The sequence below is a fragment of the Petromyzon marinus genome, chromosome 37 (genome assembly GCF_048934315.1).
Source record: "Petromyzon marinus isolate PM22_M1 ecotype Great Lakes invasive population chromosome 37, UKy_Petmar_22M1.pri1.0, whole genome shotgun sequence".
NCBI lineage: Eukaryota > Metazoa > Chordata > Hyperoartia > Petromyzontiformes > Petromyzontidae > Petromyzon > Petromyzon marinus.
In genome coordinates this window covers 16661163-16673503 of record NC_133703.1, presented here as the reverse complement: position 1 = coordinate 16673503, position 12341 = coordinate 16661163, and the positions used below count along the sequence as shown (strand labels likewise).

Sequence of the window (12341 nt, the reverse complement as noted above, 5' to 3'; positions counted from 1 at the left end):
TTATTTATAAAAAACGTTAACATTATAAATAAATGCGCCGTTTAAAAATAAATTTATGCGAACCAACACACCTGAAGACGACCGTTTGAGTTATGGTCAAAACGTCGTGAGAATTTTTTATTGTTTTATATATATTTTATTATTTTGTTGTTTCTCTTCAACGTGACTTTACCGAAAAAACTAAGAATATGAATTACTGCAGTCACGAAAGCTTTAAATCAAAATTTAATTTGTATTTTATTTAAAGTGCACGTAAAGTGTGCCCTCATGAAGATGATGATTTAATGATTCTTAATTGTTGGCGTAGGTCTATACCAGTTAAGTCTGTTGTAACTTAGCAGTTTGGAAAAGCTGTTTCCATATTGTAGTGGTTATCACGTTTGCCTCACACGCGAAAAGTCCCTGATTTGAAACCGGGTGGAAACATTTTATCTAAAACCAAAACAATTCGGATTTTATTTAAAGTGGACGCAAAATGTGCCTTCATGAACGTGATGATTTAATGATTTAACATTGTTCGTTTCAACTTATTTCAGTGAAATATGTTGCTACGTTACATGTTCTTCAAGCAGTTTCTGTAGTGTAGTGGGTATCATGTTCGCCTAACACGTGAAAGGTCCCCGGTTTGAAACCGGGTGGAAACATTTTATCTAAAACCAAAACAATTCGGATTTTATTTAAAGTGGGCGCAAAATGTGCCCTAATGAAGATGATGATTTCATGATTCTTCATTGTTGGCATAGGCCTATGCCAGTGAAGTATGTTGCAACTTCACAAGTTTGACAAGCAGTTTCCATAGTGTAGTGGTTATCACGTTTGCCTAACAAGTGAAAGGTTCCTGGTTTGAAACCGGGTAGAGATATTTTACGTATAACCAAAAAAAATCGTATTTTATTTAAATTGTACCTAAAATGTGCTTTCATGAAGATAATGAATTCATGATTCTTCATTGTTGGCATAGTCCTATACCAGTGAAGTGTGTTGCAACTTCCCAAGATTGCCTAGCAGATTTCGTAGTGTAGTGGTTATCATGTTCGCATAACACGTGAAAGGTTCCTGGTTTGAAACCGGGTGGACACTTTACGTATAACCAAAAAAATCGTATTTTATTTAAATTGGACCTAAAATGTGCTTTCATGAAGATAATGAATTCATGATTCTTCATTGTTGGCATAGTCCTATACCAGTGAAGTGTGTTGCAACTTCCCAAGATTGCCTAGCAGATTCCGTAGTGTAGTGGTTATCATGTTCGCATAACACGTGAAATGTTCCTGGTTTGAAACCGGGTGGACACTTTACGTATAACCAAAAAAATCGTATTTTATTTAAAGTGCACGTAAAATGTGCCCTCATGAAGATGATGAATTCATGATTCTTCATTGTTGGCGTAGGTCTATACCAGTGAAGTGTGTTGCAAGTTCACAAGTTTGCCAAGCAGTTTCCGTAGTGTAGTGGTTATCACGTTCGCCTAACACGTGAAAGGTTCCTGGTTTGAAACCGGGTGGAGACATTTTATGTATAACCAAAAAATTTTGTATTTTATTTAAATTGTACCTAAAATGTGCTTTCATGAAGATAATGAATTCATGATTCTTCATTGTTGGCATAGTCCTATACCAGTGAAGTGTGTTGCAACTTCCCAAGATTGCCTAGCAGATTTCGTAGTGTAGTGGTTATCATGTTCGCATAACACGTGAAAGGTTCCTGGTTTGAAACCGGGTGGACACTTTACGTATAACCAAAAAAATCGTATTTTATTTAAATTGGACCTAAAATGTGCTTTCATGAAGATAATGAATTCATGATTCTTCATTGTTGGCATAGTCCTATACCAGTGAAGTGTGTTGCAACTTCCCAAGATTGCCTAGCAGATTCCGTAGTGTAGTGGTTATCATGTTCGCATAACACGTGAAATGTTCCTGGTTTGAAACCGGGTGGACACTTTACGTATAACCAAAAAAATCGTATTTTATTTAAAGTGCACGTAAAATGTGCCCTCATGAAGATGATGAATTCATGATTCTTCATTGTTGGCGTAGGTCTATACCAGTGAAGTGTGTTGCAAGTTCACAAGTTTGCCAAGCAGTTTCCGTAGTGTAGTGGTTATCACGTTCGCCTAACACGTGAAAGGTTCCTGGTTTGAAACCGGGTGGAGACATTTTATGTATAACCAAAAAATTTTGTATTTTATTTAAATTGGACCTAAAATGTGCTTTCATGAAGATAATGAATTCATGATCTTTCATTGTTGGCATAGGCCTATACCAGTGAAGTATGTTGCAACTTCACGCGGTTGACAAGCAGTTTCTGTAGTGTAGTGGTTATCACGTTCGCCTAACACGCGAAAGGTCCCCGGTTCGAAACCGGGTGGAAACATTTTATGTAAAACCAAAACAATTCCTGTTTTATTTAAAGTGCACGTAAAATGTGCTTTCATGAAGATAATGAATTCATGATTTTGCATTGATTCTACATTGATTCTTCATTGTTGGCATAGGCCTATACCAGTGAAGTATGTTGCAACTTCAAGAGGTTGACAAGCAGTTTCCGTAGTGTAGTGGTTATCACGTTCGCCTCACACGCGAAAGGTCCCCGATTTGAAACCGGGCGGAAACATTTAACATAAAACCAAAACAATTCCTGTTTTATTTAAAGTGCACGTAAAATGTGCCCTCATGAAGATGATGATTTCATGATTCTTCATTGTTGGCATTGGCCTATGCCAGTGAAGTATGTTGCAGCTTCACAAATTGGACGAGCAGTTTCCGTAGTGTAGTGGTTATCACGTTCGCATAACACGTGAAAGGTTCCTGGTTTGAAACCGGGTGGAAACATTTTACGTATAACCAAAAAAAATCGTATTTTATTTAAAGTGCACGTAAAATGTGCCCTCATGAAGATGATGATTTCATGATTCTTCATTGTTGGCGTAGGTCTATACCAGTGAAGTGTGTTGTAACTTAGCAGTTTGGAAAAGCTGTTTCCACATTGTAGTGGTTATCACGTTTGCCTCACACGCGAAAGGTCCCTGGTTTGAAAACGGGTGGAAACATTTTATCTAAAACCAAAACAATTCGGATTTTATTTAAAGCGGACGTAAAATATGCCTTCATGAACTTGATGATTTAGTGATTTGACACTGGACGTTTCGACTTATTTCAGTGAAATATGTTGCAACTTCACAAGTTTGCCTAGCAGATTCCGTAGTGTAGTGGTTATCATGTTCGCCTAACACGCGAAAGGTCCCTGGTTTGAAACCGGGTGGACACATTTTACGTAAAACCAAAACAATTCCTGTTTTATTTAAAGTGCACGCAAAATGTGCCCTCATGAAGATGATGATTTCATGATTCTTCATTGTTGGCATAGGCCTATGCCAGTGAAGTATGTTGCAACTTCACAAATTTGCCAAGCAGTTTCCGTAGTGTAGTGGTTATCACGTTCGCCTTACACGCGAAAAGTCCCCGGTTCGAAACCGGGTGTGAAACATTCTATGTAAAACCAAACCAAAACAATTTGTATTTTATATGCGTAGTTTTTTCGGTAAAGTCACGTTGAAGAGAAACAACAAAATAATAAAATATATAAAACAATAAGAAATTCTCACGACGTTTCGACCATAACTCAAACGGTCATCTTCAGGTGTGTTGGTTCGCATACATTTATTTTTAAACGGCGCATTTACTTATTTATAAAAAACGTTAACATTATAAATAAATGCGCCGTTTAAAAATAAATTTATGCGAACCAACACACCTGAAGACGACCGTTTGAGTTATGGTCAAAACGTCGTGAGAATTTTTTATTGTTTTATATATATTTTATTATTTTGTTGTTTCTCTTCAACGTGACTTTACCGAAAAAACTAAGAATATGAATTACTGCAGTCACGAAAGCTTTAAATCAAAATTTAATTTGTATTTTATTTAAAGTGCACGTAAAGTGTGCCCTCATGAAGATGATGATTTAATGATTCTTAATTGTTGGCGTAGGTCTATACCAGTTAAGTCTGTTGTAACTTAGCAGTTTGGAAAAGCTGTTTCCATATTGTAGTGGTTATCACGTTTGCCTCACACGCGAAAAGTCCCTGATTTGAAACCGGGTGGAAACATTTTATCTAAAACCAAAACAATTCGGATTTTATTTAAAGTGGACGCAAAATGTGCCTTCATGAACGTGATGATTTAATGATTTAACATTGTTCGTTTCAACTTATTTCAGTGAAATATGTTGCTACGTTACATGTTCTTCAAGCAGTTTCTGTAGTGTAGTGGGTATCATGTTCGCCTAACACGTGAAAGGTCCCCGGTTTGAAACCGGGTGGAAACATTTTATCTAAAACCAAAACAATTCGGATTTTATTTAAAGTGGGCGCAAAATGTGCCCTAATGAAGATGATGATTTCATGATTCTTCATTGTTGGCATAGGCCTATGCCAGTGAAGTATGTTGCAACTTCACAAGTTTGACAAGCAGTTTCCATAGTGTAGTGGTTATCACGTTTGCCTAACAAGTGAAAGGTTCCTGGTTTGAAACCGGGTAGAGATATTTTACGTATAACCAAAAAAAATCGTATTTTATTTAAATTGTACCTAAAATGTGCTTTCATGAAGATAATGAATTCATGATTCTTCATTGTTGGCATAGTCCTATACCAGTGAAGTGTGTTGCAACTTCCCAAGATTGCCTAGCAGATTTCGTAGTGTAGTGGTTATCATGTTCGCATAACACGTGAAAGGTTCCTGGTTTGAAACCGGGTGGACACTTTACGTATAACCAAAAAAATCGTATTTTATTTAAATTGGACCTAAAATGTGCTTTCATGAAGATAATGAATTCATGATTCTTCATTGTTGGCATAGTCCTATACCAGTGAAGTGTGTTGCAACTTCCCAAGATTGCCTAGCAGATTCCGTAGTGTAGTGGTTATCATGTTCGCATAACACGTGAAATGTTCCTGGTTTGAAACCGGGTGGACACTTTACGTATAACCAAAAAAATCGTATTTTATTTAAAGTGCACGTAAAATGTGCCCTCATGAAGATGATGAATTCATGATTCTTCATTGTTGGCGTAGGTCTATACCAGTGAAGTGTGTTGCAAGTTCACAAGTTTGCCAAGCAGTTTCCGTAGTGTAGTGGTTATCACGTTCGCCTAACACGTGAAAGGTTCCTGGTTTGAAACCGGGTGGAGACATTTTATGTATAACCAAAAAATTTTGTATTTTATTTAAATTGTACCTAAAATGTGCTTTCATGAAGATAATGAATTCATGATTCTTCATTGTTGGCATAGTCCTATACCAGTGAAGTGTGTTGCAACTTCCCAAGATTGCCTAGCAGATTTCGTAGTGTAGTGGTTATCATGTTCGCATAACACGTGAAAGGTTCCTGGTTTGAAACCGGGTGGACACTTTACGTATAACCAAAAAAATCGTATTTTATTTAAATTGGACCTAAAATGTGCTTTCATGAAGATAATGAATTCATGATTCTTCATTGTTGGCATAGTCCTATACCAGTGAAGTGTGTTGCAACTTCCCAAGATTGCCTAGCAGATTCCGTAGTGTAGTGGTTATCATGTTCGCATAACACGTGAAATGTTCCTGGTTTGAAACCGGGTGGACACTTTACGTATAACCAAAAAAATCGTATTTTATTTAAAGTGCACGTAAAATGTGCCCTCATGAAGATGATGAATTCATGATTCTTCATTGTTGGCGTAGGTCTATACCAGTGAAGTGTGTTGCAAGTTCACAAGTTTGCCAAGCAGTTTCCGTAGTGTAGTGGTTATCACGTTCGCCTAACACGTGAAAGGTTCCTGGTTTGAAACCGGGTGGAGACATTTTATGTATAACCAAAAAATTTTGTATTTTATTTAAATTGGACCTAAAATGTGCTTTCATGAAGATAATGAATTCATGATCTTTCATTGTTGGCATAGGCCTATACCAGTGAAGTATGTTGCAACTTCACGCGGTTGACAAGCAGTTTCTGTAGTGTAGTGGTTATCACGTTCGCCTAACACGCGAAAGGTCCCCGGTTCGAAACCGGGTGGAAACATTTTATGTAAAACCAAAACAATTCCTGTTTTATTTAAAGTGCACGTAAAATGTGCTTTCATGAAGATAATGAATTCATGATTTTGCATTGATTCTACATTGATTCTTCATTGTTGGCATAGGCCTATACCAGTGAAGTATGTTGCAACTTCAAGAGGTTGACAAGCAGTTTCCGTAGTGTAGTGGTTATCACGTTCGCCTAACACGCGAAAGGTCCCCGATTTGAAACCGGGCGGAAACATTTAACATAAAACCAAAACAATTCCTGTTTTATTTAAAGTGCACGTAAAATGTGCCCTCATGAAGATGATGATTTCATGATTCTTCATTGTTGGCATAGGCCTATGCCAGTGAAGTATGTTGCAACTTCACGAGGTTGACAAGCAGTTTCCGTACTGTAGTGGTCATCACGTTCAATTTGTATTTTATTTAAAGTGCACGTAAAGTGTGCCCTCATGAAGATGATGATTTAATGATTCTTCATTGTTGGCGTAGGTCTATACCAGTTAAGTCTGTTGTAACTTAGCAGTTTGGAAAAGCTGTTTCCACATTGTAGTGGTTATCACGTTTGCCTCACACGCGAAAGGTCCCTGGTTTGAAAACGGGTGGAAACATTTTATCTAAAACCAAAACAATTCGGATTTTATTTAAAGCGGACGTAAAATATGCCTTCATGAACTTGATGATTTAATGATTTAACATTGTTCGTTTCAACTTATTTCAGTGAAATATGTTGCTACGTTACATGTTCTTCAAGCAGTTTCCGTAGTAGTGTAGTGGGTATCATGTTCGCCTATCACGTGAAAGGTCCCTCCCTGGTTTGAAACCGGGTGGAAACATTTTATCTAAAACCAAAACAATTCGGATTTTATTTAAAGTGGACGCAAAATGTGCCTTCATGAACGTGATGATTTAATGATTTGACATTGTTCGTTTCGACTTATTTCAGTGAAGTATATTGCAACTTCACAAGCTTGACAAGCAGATTCCGTAGTGTAGTGGTTATCAAGTTCGCCTAACACGTGCAAGGCTCCTGGATTGAAACCTGGTGGAAACATTTTACGTATAACCAAAAAAATCGTTTTTTATTTTACGTGCAGGTAAAATGTGCCCTCATGAAGATGATGATTTCATGATTCTTCATTGTTCGCATAGGCCTATACCAGTGAAGTGTGTTGCAACTTCTTAAGTTTGACAAGCAGTTTCCGTAGTGTAGTGGTTATCACGTTTGCCTAACACGTGAAAGGTTCCTGGTTTTTAAACCGGGGGGAAACATTTTACGTATAACCAAAAAAAATCGTATTTTATTTAAATTTGACCTAAAATGTGCTTTCATGAAGATGATGAATTCATGATTCTTCATTGTTGCCATAGGCCTATACCAGTGAAGTGTGTTGCAACTTCGCGAGTTTGCCAAGCAGTTTCCGTAGTGTAGTGGTTGTCACGTTCGCCTCACACGCGAAAGGTCCCCGGTTCGAAACCGGGTGGAAACATTTTATGTAAACCAAAACAATTCCTGTTTTATTTAAAGTGCACGTAAAATGTGCCCTCATGAAGATGATGATTTCATGATTCTACATTGTTGGCATTGGCCTATGCCAGTGAAGTATGTTGCAGCTTCACAAGTTTGACAAGCAGTTTCCGTAGTGTATTGGTTATCACGTGCGCCTAACACGCGAAAGGTCCCCGGTTCGAAACCGGGCGGAAACATTTTACGTATAACCAATAAAAATCTATTTTATTTAAATTGGACCTAAAATGTGCTTTCATGAAGATAATGAATTCATGATTCTTCATTGTTGGCATATGCCTATACCAATTAAATGTGTTGCAACTTCACAAGTTTGACAAGCAGTTTCCGTAGTGTAGTGGTTATCACGTTTGCCTAACACGTGAAAGGTTAAATTTCGATTTAACGTCGTGAGAATATTACTGTGTTATTTTATTTTATCAATTTATTATTTTATTCTCATTCTACGTGACTTTACCGAAAGAACCAAAGAAGACGTGAAAGGTTCCTGGTTTTTAAACCGGGGGGAAACATTTTACGTATAACCAAAAAAAATCGTCTTTAATTTAAATTGGACCTCAAATGTGCCCTCATGAAGATGATGATTTCATGATTCTTCATTGTTGGCATTGGCCTATGCCAGTGAAGTATGTTGCAGCTTCACAAATTTGACAAGCAGTTTCCGTAGTGTAGTGGTTATCACGTTTGCCTAACCCGTGAAAGGTCCCTGGTTTGAAACCGGGTGGAAACATTTTACGTATAACCGAAAAAAAATCGTATTTTATTTAAATTGGACGCAAAATGTGCTTTCATGAAGATGATGATTTCATGATTCTTCATTCTTGGCATAGGACTATACCAGTGAAGTGTGTTGCAACTTCACGAGTTTGACAGCCAGTTTCCGTAGTGTAGTGGTTATTACGTTTGCCTAACACGTGAAAGGTTCCTGGTTTGAAACCGGGCGGAAACATTCTATGTAAAACCAAAACAATTTGTATTTTATTTAAAGTGGACGTAAAATATGCCTTCATGAACTTGATGATTTAATGATTTGACACTAGACGTTTCGAAATATTTCAGTGAAATATGTTGCTACGTTACATGTTCTTCAAGCAGTTTCCGTAGTGTAGTGGTTGTCATGTTCGCCTAACACGTGAAAGGTGGTTTGACACACAAAACAATTCCTGTTTTATTTAAAGTGCACGTAAAATGTGCCCTCATGAAGATGATGATTTCATGATTCTTCATTGTTGGCGTAGGTCTATACCAGTTAAGTCTGTTGTAACTTAGCAGTTTGGAAAAGCTGTTTCCACATTGTAGTGGTTATCACGTTTGCCTCACACGCGAAAGGTCCCTGGTTTGAAAACGGGTGGAAACATTTTATCTAAAACCAAAACAATTCGGATTTTATTTAAAGCGGACGTAAAATATGCCTTCATGAACTTGATGATTTAATGATTTGTAATTGGACGATTCGACTTATTTCAGTGAAATATGTTGCTACGTTACATGTTCTTCAAGCAGTTTCCGTAGTGTAGTGCTTATCATGTTCGCCTAACACGCGAAAGGTCCCTGGTTTGAAACCGGGTGGACACATTTTACGTAAAACCAAAACAATTCCTGTTTTATTTAAAGTGCACGTAAAATGTGCTGTCATGAAGATAATGAATTCATGATTTTGCATTGATTCTTCATTGATTTTTCATTGTTGGCATAGGCCTATACCAGTGAAGTATGTTGCAACTTCACAAGTTTGACAAGCAGTTTCCGTAGTGTAGTGGGTATCATGTTCGCCTAACACGTGAAAGGTCCCTGGTTTGAAACCGGGTGGAAACATTTTATCTAAAACCAAAACAATTCGGATTTTATTTAAAGTGGACGCAAAATGTGCCTTCATGAACGTGATGATTTAATGATTTAACATTGTTCGTTTCAACTTATTTCAGTGAAATATGTTGCTACGTTACATGTTCTTCAAGCAGTTTCTGTAGTGTAGTGGGTATCATGTTCGCCTAACACGTGAAAGGTCCCCGGTTTGAAACCGGGTGGAAACATTTTATCTAAAACCAAAACAATTCGGATTTTATTTAAAGTGGGCGCAAAATGTGCCCTAATGAAGATGATGATTTCATGATTCTTCATTGTTGGCATAGGCCTATGCCAGTGAAGTATGTTGCAACTTCACAAGTTTGACAAGCAGTTTCCATAGTGTAGTGGTTATCACGTTTGCCTAACAAGTGAAAGGTTCCTGGTTTGAAACCGGGTAGAGATATTTTACGTATAACCAAAAAAAATCGTATTTTATTTAAATTGGACCTAAAATGTGCTTTCATGAAGATAATGAATTCATGATTCTTCATTGTTGGCATAGTCCTATACCAGTGAAGTGTGTTGCAACTTCCCAAGATTGCCTAGCAGATTTCGTAGTGTAGTGGTTATCATGTTCGCATAACACGTGAAAGGTTCCTGGTTTGAAACCGGGTGGACACTTTACGTATAACCAAAAAAATCGTATTTTATTTAAATTGGACCTAAAATGTGCTTTCATGAAGATAATGAATTCATGATTCTTCATTGTTGGCATAGTCCTATACCAGTGAAGTGTGTTGCAACTTCCCAAGATTGCCTAGCAGATTCCGTAGTGTAGTGGTTATCATGTTCGCATAACACGTGAAATGTTCCTGGTTTGAAACCGGGTGGACACTTTACGTATAACCAAAAAAATCGTATTTTATTTAAAGTGCACGTAAAATGTGCCCTCATGAAGATGATGAATTCATGATTCTTCATTGTTGGCGTAGGTCTATACCAGTGAAGTGTGTTGCAAGTTCACAAGTTTGCCAAGCAGTTTCCGTAGTGTAGTGGTTATCACGTTCGCCTAACACGTGAAAGGTTCCTGGTTTGAAACCGGGTGGAGACATTTTATGTATAACCAAAAAATTTTGTATTTTATTTAAATTGGACCTAAAATGTGCTTTCATGAAGATAATGAATTCATGATCTTTCATTGTTGGCATAGGCCTATACCAGTGAAGTATGTTGCAACTTCACGCGGTTGACAAGCAGTTTCTGTAGTGTAGTGGTTATCACGTTCGCCTAACACGCGAAAGGTCCCCGGTTCGAAACCGGGCGGAAACATTTTATGTAAAACCAAAACAATTCCTGTTTTATTTAAAGTGCACGTAAAATGTGCTTTCATGAAGATAATGAATTCATGATTTTGCATTGATTCTACATTGATTCTTCATTGTTGGCATAGGCCTATACCAGTGAAGTATGTTGCAACTTCAAGAGGTTGACAAGCAGTTTCCGTAGTGTAGTGGTTATCACGTTCGCCTAACACGCGAAAGGTCCCCGGTTTGAAACCGGGCGGAAACATTTAACATAAAACCAAAACAATTCCTGTTTTATTTAAAGTGCACGTAAAATGTGCCCTCATGAAGATGATGATTTCATGATTCTTCATTGTTGGCATAGGCCTATGCCAGTGAAGTATGTTGCAACTTCACGAGGTTGACAAGCAGTTTCCGTACTGTAGTGGTCATCACGTTCAATTTGTATTTTATTTAAAGTGCACGTAAAGTGTGCCCTCATGAAGATGATGATTTAATGATTCTTCATTGTTGGCGTAGGTCTATACCAGTTAAGTCTGTTGTAACTTAGCAGTTTGGAAAAGCTGTTTCCATAGTGTAGTGGTTATCACGTTTGCCTCACACGCGAAAGGTTCCTGGTTTGAAACCGGGTGGAAACATTTTATCTAAAACCAAAACAATTCGGATTTTATTTAAAGTGGACGCAAAATGTGCCTTCATGAACGTGATGATTTAATGATTTAACATTGTTCGTTTCAACTTATTTCAGTGAAATATGTTGCTACGTTACATGTTCTTCAAGCAGTTTCCGTAGTGTAGTGGGTATCATGTTCGCCTATCACGTGAAAGGTCCCTCCCTGGTTTGAAACCGGGTGGAAACATTTTATCTAAAACCAAAACAATTCGGATTTTATTTAAAGTGGACGCAAAATGTGCCTTCATGAACGTGATGATTTAATGATTTAACATTGTTCGTTTCAACTTATTTCAGTGAAATATGTTGCTACGTTACATGTTCTTCAAGCAGTTTCCGTAGTGTAGTGGGTATCATGTTCGCCTAACACGTGAAAGGTCCCTGGTTTGAAACCGGGTGGAACATTTTATCTAAAACCAAAACAATTCGGATTTTATTTAAAGTGGACGCAAAATGTGCCTTCATGAACGTGATGATTTAATGATTTGACATTGTTCGTTTCGACTTATTTCAGTGAAGTATATTGCAACTTCACAAGCTTGACAAGCAGATTCCGTAGTGTAGTGGTTATCAAGTTCGCCTAACACGTGCAAGGCTCCTGGATTGAAACCTGGTGGAAACATTTTACGTATAACCAAAAAAATCGTTTTTTATTTTACGTGCAGGTAAAATGTGCCCTCATGAAGATGATGATTTCATGATTCTTCATTGTTCGCATAGGCCTATACCAGTGAAGTGTGTTGCAACTTCTTAAGTTTGACAAGCAGTTTCCGTAGTGTAGTGGTTATCACGTTTGCCTAACACGTGAAAGGTTCCTGGTTTTTAAACCGGGGGGAAACATTTTACGTATAACCAAAAAAAATCGTATTTTATTTAAATTTGACCTAAAATGTGCTTTCATGAAGATGATGAATTCATGATTCTTCATTGTTGCCATAGGCCTATACCAGTGAAGTGTGTTGCAACTTCGCGAGTTTGCCAAGCA

The 12341-nt window shown here is 37.5% G+C and overlaps 5 non-coding genes across 5 annotated transcripts; all 5 read left to right on the top strand.

Annotated features, from left to right (window-relative positions):
- The first annotated feature begins 2303 nt into the window (after window positions 1-2303).
- Window positions 2304-2376, top strand: TRNAV-AAC (transfer RNA valine (anticodon AAC)). The gene has a single exon. It is a non-coding gene; the product is annotated as a tRNA-Val (tRNA).
- A 1039-nt stretch (window positions 2377-3415) lies between these two features.
- TRNAV-UAC (transfer RNA valine (anticodon UAC)) lies at window positions 3416-3489 on the top strand. The gene has a single exon. It is a non-coding gene; the product is annotated as a tRNA-Val (tRNA).
- Window positions 3490-5988: 2499 nt separating this feature from the next.
- Window positions 5989-6061, top strand: TRNAV-AAC (transfer RNA valine (anticodon AAC)). Its single transcript has one exon. It is a non-coding gene; the product is annotated as a tRNA-Val (tRNA).
- A 4574-nt stretch (window positions 6062-10635) lies between these two features.
- TRNAV-AAC (transfer RNA valine (anticodon AAC)) lies at window positions 10636-10708 on the top strand. The gene has a single exon. It is a non-coding gene; the product is annotated as a tRNA-Val (tRNA).
- A 167-nt stretch (window positions 10709-10875) lies between these two features.
- Window positions 10876-10948, top strand: TRNAV-AAC (transfer RNA valine (anticodon AAC)). Its single transcript has one exon. It is a non-coding gene; the product is annotated as a tRNA-Val (tRNA).
- Window positions 10949-12341: the final 1393 nt, after the last annotated feature.